Below are 6,701 nucleotides of genomic sequence, written 5' to 3'. Positions count from 1 at the left end.
GAACTGGAACCCCAGATCACGTCGCCTATTGCATGAGTGGAAGCAGTTACACGTGGCCGAAGATGGCATCTTGTACCGGAAAACCACTAGCCGACAGCAAATGTTGCTCCCTAAGTGTTACCAGCAAGTTGCATTGAAGTATCTCCATGACAATATGGGCCACCAAGGCGCAAATAGGGTCCTATCCCTCGTGCGAGACAGATTCTACTGGCCACATATGCAGCGTGATGTCGAACATTACTTCACACGAACACGCTCATGCATCAAGGACAAGAAACCACCAAGAACACGAGGGCGCCTCTGTGAAAGTGAAGTCTGACTGTAAAAACCTCATGTACTTGTGATACTAATTTGGAGCATTTGACGGACTGAGCGCATTTTTGTTTGTATTGTCCCATATACTCATTATTGCGTGATACTTGAGTGACTAGTAACGGCAAGCCAATATTTTTTGGTTTGTGCTCTTGTTTGTCAATTTAACCATGGCAAATGTTTCAAACCAGTTTGTAACTCTCCCCATCGACGGTGATCATGAGATTTGTTTCAAAGACAGTGTGAATAACTCTATATCTGCAGCTGTAGAGCGTGTGGTTGGTGATACGGATAGTAAGAAGACCGGCAAGATGAATCAGCCCCAGAGCTCTGTGCCATTGGTCAATGCGACTATGGAAGAGCTTGTGTCTACTATGATCAAGGCGCTGCAGCCTGTCATCGTGCAGGCTGTTTCCGCTGCAGTGTCTGCAGCTTTGGATAGTGTAACCTCCGCTGTCACCGCAGCAATGGAGAAGCGTTTTCAGACGGTGGAGATCATCAAGAACAAGAAGAAGTTGAAACTGGTCGAAAATTACAAGTCCACCTTTGTAAATGAGGATCTCACTTCACTTCGTAGTGCAATGCTGAGAGCTCTGCGAAACGATGACACCATCAAGTCGTGTTGGAGCTCGGAGGGGAAGATCCTCTGTAAGCTTGTAGTTGAGGGGGAGGAGGTGACCAAGACCTTGGAGTCACCAGACGACTTGTGGAAGGTCGGCTGGGATGAGACCAGGGTCCTGAAATCAGGCCTTTTCCCTAAATTTTAGTACAGGCACGGCCCCAGCACAACCGATAATACACTTGTTCTTAATCTTCTGTGTTTAAATGTGTGTGGCTTGAGAACCAAAATCTCGTCTTGGCATTCTTGATAAATTTGTGAGCGATTATGATGTAATTGGTCTTTGTGAAACTAAATGTAATATCAGTGATATTTGTGTCATTCCTGATTTTCATCCTCTTGTCATGTCTTCGAAAAAAACCAAGCACAAATTCGGTGCAGCTCATGGCATCTGTGTTTATATAAGAGATGACATTAATGCTACTTTTGATGTGATTGAAAATACAAATTCTGAGTTTGTGTTTTGGCTCAAGGCAAGTTCGATTTCTAGACCGTTTATTATAGGTATGGTATATCTACCGTGTGAAGGTTCTCCTTATCATCATAGTGATGTTTTCTGTCACATTTCTGAGGATTTGGCTAACTTTAGAAGTGATCATAATAATATTCCGATATTGTTGTTTGGAGATTTTAATTTTAGAATGGGATTATTGAGCGATTTTATTGAGCCCGATGATTTTATTATTGAAGGCGGATTTGAATTGTCATCTGAATCTTTTGTTGACAGTAAAGCTAATATCAACAAGGCTGGGATAGGGTCAGAGCGTTATAGTAAAGACCATAGCGTTAATGATAATGGTCTTAATCTAACTGAGTTATGTAAGAACTTTGACATTAAAATAGTTAATGGTAGGTTTGGTAGTGACTTGGGGATAAGAGAATTTATATGCCAAAATGCGAAAGGCTCTAGTGTGGTTGATTATGTACTTGTTTCTTCCCTGTTAATGCCGAAGATTACCGATTTCCATGTATACCCCTTAGATAAATGCTTGTCTGATGCTCATGGAGCTATTTCTGTTCAACACACTTTTGATGCTGTTCATCCAAGTGATGCACGCCATGACAGGCTTCCTCCTATCGAAAATGTTTGTTCTATTGATGGTATATATGAACCTTTGAAAATGTCATGGAAAAAAGAAGTTGAAACTGCTTATCTTAATGCTTTCGATACTGATGCAATTAATGATGTGAATAATAAGATTGCTACTTTTGATGCCGAAGCAATTTCTCAGTGTGATATGGATGATATGGTTAATGATCTAAATAGACTGTTAATTGATCTTGCTAAGTCAATTGGGATTGGTAAGAAAGCACGTTTGGTTATTAATGTTTGTAGACGCAATACTCATTTAAGTAAAACTGATAAGCCTTGGTTTGAAAAAGCTTGTGAAACTCGTAGAAAAGAATACTTTAAAGAAAAGCACGGGCTGCAGAAGTTGAACTCTGTGGATGCAAAGTTAGAACTTAGGAAGTTAGCAAAAACTTACAAAAGTTTTATCAGGGCAAAATCAAGGGCGTATAATAAAGAGTTTCATAAATCACTGCAAAACTTGAAAAATTCCAATCCCAAGAAATATTGGAAACTGTTAGATGATGCTTGTAAATCGCAAGAGAAAGGTAGTAACATACCGTTAAATGCATTTATGACGCATTTTAAGAATTTGAGTATGAAACTGGAAGACTTGAATTCAAATGAAATTGATTTTGATCCTTCTGTTGTAGATCATTCCATAAATGAGGCTATCAATAAAGACTTTACCTATGAAGAGGTCATTCTTGTTATTAGAAAATTAAGGAATAATAAGGCTAGTGGGATTGATAATGTTATTAATGAACGACTGAAAAATTGCCCTGGTTCTTTCGTGAATTTGTTGGTTAGAGTTTTTAATATTGTACTTTATTCAGGAGTTGTACCTTCTGTTTGGTGTCTAGGTATGATTAAGCCCAAATACAGAAAGAAAGGTTCTGCTGATGATCCGGACAATTATAGAGGAATCACCCTTTGAGCTGTGTTGGAAAATTGTTTACAGCATCCATTAAGGCTCGGCTTTCACTTTACCTAGAGTGTGCAGGTATTTTAGGAAGCGAACAGGCTGGTTTTAGAGATGGACATAGTACCCTCGATCATATCTTTACTTTGCATAATCTAATTGAATTGTATCTAAACCGTAGAAAATGAATTTACTGTGCTTTTGTTGACTATAAGAAGGCCTTTGACCTTGTAGATAGGTCTAGTTTGTGGTCAAAATTTATATTAGGGATCAACGGGAAAATCATTAATGTTGTTTAAAATATGTATAAGAATGCAAAATCCTGTGTAAAACTCGGTAATAAATTGTCTGAGTTTTTTGTTTGTAACATCGGTGTACGCCAAGGAGAAAATTTATCGCCCCTTTTGTTTGCACTTTATCTTAATGATTTTGAATATTTTGTTAGTAGACATTACAAAGGGCTAGATATGTGCTCCTCTGCAATGAGGGAGCACTTAAGTGATGAGGATGTTGAGGTCTTTTTGCGTCTGTATGTATTATTATACGCTGACACTGTAATATTTGCTGAGTCTTTTGAGGAGCTCCAGTGTGCTTTATCAGCTGTTCACCAATACTGTGGTTTATGGAAACTCACTGTAAACACAAGTAAAACCAAAGTGGTTATCTTTTCCAGAGGTCGTGTTCGTAGGTTTCCTCAGGTTATGTTTGTGGAAAGTTCTCTTGACGTTGTATATGATTACACTTACCTTGGGATTATTTCTTATTGTAATGGCTCTTTCAATAAAGCAATGAAAAACAGATTAATCAAGCACGTAGAGCTATGTTCCATTTGAAAAGCAAAGCCAGGAAACTATCCTTGCTAGTCGATGTGCAGTTTGAGCTGTTTGATGTCCTTGTTGCTCCAATTTTACTGTATGGAAGTGAGGTTTCGGGTCATGAAAATTTAGAATGTATTGAAATGTTTTATAAGAAATTTCTTGAGAGTCTTTTGAGGTTTGAAGCGTGGAACAGCTAACTGTATGACGTTTGGTGAGCTCGGGAGGGTAAGCCTGACTTACAACATTGAGAAGCGCATGGTGAACTTTTGGCTTAGATTAAATGTAAATGTAAATGGGAGATCGAAACTGTCTTGTATTATTTATAACCTTTTACGTCAATTGCACGATAAAGAAATCTTTAGGTCAAAGTGGATAGTAAAGGTGAAAGATATTCTCGACAAATGCGGTAAGTCTAATATTCGGTCCGATCGAGCCATTATCCTCAATCTAAAATGGGTTGAATCAGCCGTCCGTCTTCGTTTAAATGATATTGGTCAGCAGAATTGGTGTGCGGAAGTAAATAGAAACCGCCTTTGCACTAACTATAGGATATTTAAAGAAAGCTACATCTTTGAGGAATATTCGATTAAACTTGATTATTTGGAACGGTTAGCGTTATGTAAATTTAGATGTGGAAATCACAGATTACCTGTAAGTGAGGGACGTTATCTCCCGAATCAAGAAGTTAAATCCTGCACCTTGTGTAAAATGAATGATCAAGGTGACGAGTTTCATTTTTTGTGTACAAATGTCCGTTCTTTGAAACAGATCGGAAAGTTTTAATTAAGACCTATTATGCTCGCCGACCGAATGTCTTGAAAAAGAAGCAGCTTTTTAATTCTAAGAACATAAGAGTTTTAAAGAAATTGTCACGTTTCTGTCAGATCATAATGGCCAGATTTTGATGTCTCGTCATTACTTTCCTTTTACAATGTATATATTGTAAGAGACTACTGCCACTGTTTGCCATTAAGTACCGATTGTTTCACTTATTCGTCGTTGTTTGCCTTATGAAGTTCATGATATGTACATAGTATATATATGCTTTTTTGTGTTACATCTTTATTTATGGCTCTGTTTTGCCATAAAACATGTACCTGTTTGTTATTCTTCCATGCCCCCTGGCGGGGCCGTTCAAGAATAAAATTCATTGTCATTGTGATTGTCATTGTCATTGCCTCTCATCCCCATTGTCACTTCACAACCCTTCGAGTTAGTTTCACTAGATTTCCTGCATCTCGTGGGCATGAATACATCTTGGTCATCGTTGACCATTACACCAGATTTGCCCAGGCAAACTCGACAACTAACAAGAGTGGGAAAACAGCTGCCACCAAATTCTTCAGTGTCTACGTCCTACGGTTTGGTCTGCCCAAGAGAATCCACCACGACCAAGGGAGAGAATTCGAGAACAAGTTTTTCTCCCAACTCTGTTAACTCGCAGGGATTTCTCGATCTCATACCACCCCTTACCACCCAGACGGAAATGGGAAAGTGGAGAGGATGAATCGAACGCTGCTTAGTATGCTACGCACCCTTCCAGCAAGGGAGAAGTCCCGATGGAGGGAGCATGTCAATAAAGTGATCCATGCTTACAACTGCACAAGACACTCTTCCAAGGGATTCTCACCGTTCTTCCTTCTCTATGGGAGATCTCCCCGCCTACCCGTCGATCTTGCTTTTGGACTCCACACCACGGAGGATCAGCATGCCTCACGAGATCACACGGAGTTTGTGGAAAGGTGGCAACAGCAGATGAAAGAAACATATGCCTTAGCATCAAAGAGAATATGTCAACTACAGCAGGACTCAACAAGCAAGGGTATGACAAGAAGGTGTACAGTTCAGTTCTCTCGCCAGGTGACCGCGTCTTGGTAAAAAATCTCGCCCCAGCAGGTGGGCCAGGTAAACTACGTGGGTACTGGGAGGACACTGTCTACATCGTATCTCAAAAGGGAGAGATGCCAGTGTATGAGATAGCACCAGAAAAAGGAGAAGGGAGGACTAGGGTTCTGCATAGAAATCATCTTCGCCCTTGTGACTACCTAGAAGAAGTCCCATCCCCGTCGAAAAGCCCCCACCAAAAAGTACTCGGGCACCAAAAAATAACAAGAAAGAGAGAACTGCTTCACCACCACCACCATCCCCACAAGATGACCCAGACTCTGAGGATTCAGAGGCTGGCCACTACATGGAGTTCAGGCGACACCACAAAATCGCTGAACCTCAAAATACGAGCAGGGCTTCACCGGTAGCTGATAATTCGAATGGTGACGAAAATATGCGGGGAGCACCAGGAAATGCTGACGTCACTGAAATGGGTAGAAACGACAGAGGACGAGCAGATGAAGTAATCCCACCACCTCAAGGATAACCAATTGGTGAAAGACTGGAAAAAGACCATATAATCCAATCCCAATGTGCGTCTCCACCAATGGAGAGAAGAACTCCAAGACGCAACAGAAGGCCGCCCACCGTTCTGACTTATGACCAATTAGGGAAGCCTTCATCTGAGGCCTTTCAAATAAACAGTTTGACAACTCACCCCTATGAAGGGTCTCGCCCTCATTCATGTTACCAAACCACACCAGTGTTTTATCAACAGATGCCACATCATCCGTTCAGCTACCAACCAAGCCCAACTACATTCCAGCCTACTTCTCAGTCTACCATTAATCCAGCTACTTCATTCCTCTTCCAAAACCAGTACTCGCCCATAATAAGGCCACCACCAAACGCTGGCCTCAATAGCCCCATCAATGCAACCATGAATATGCTGTATACTCGCAGTGCTGATGATAATCCTTAAAATCACCTTGGAGATGCCGGCAGACGCACCCTTTGGGCCAGCCCTACACAGTGACGGGATGACGGTTCTCAACAAGATATGGACTAGAAGGACGTAGCAACATGATTGTGAGGACAAGAAGGGACCAACGAAGACTGAAAGGACCGAAACAT

Source organism: Diadema antillarum, unplaced genomic scaffold (assembly GCF_040938485.1).
Source record: "Diadema antillarum isolate AM-2024a unplaced genomic scaffold, OU_Dant_1.0 seq00000681_RagTag, whole genome shotgun sequence".
In the NCBI taxonomy this organism is placed as follows: Eukaryota; Metazoa; Echinodermata; class Echinoidea; order Diadematoida; family Diadematidae; genus Diadema; species Diadema antillarum.
The sequence above is the reverse complement of the archived record's forward strand: the minus strand, read 5'-3'. Positions refer to the sequence as shown.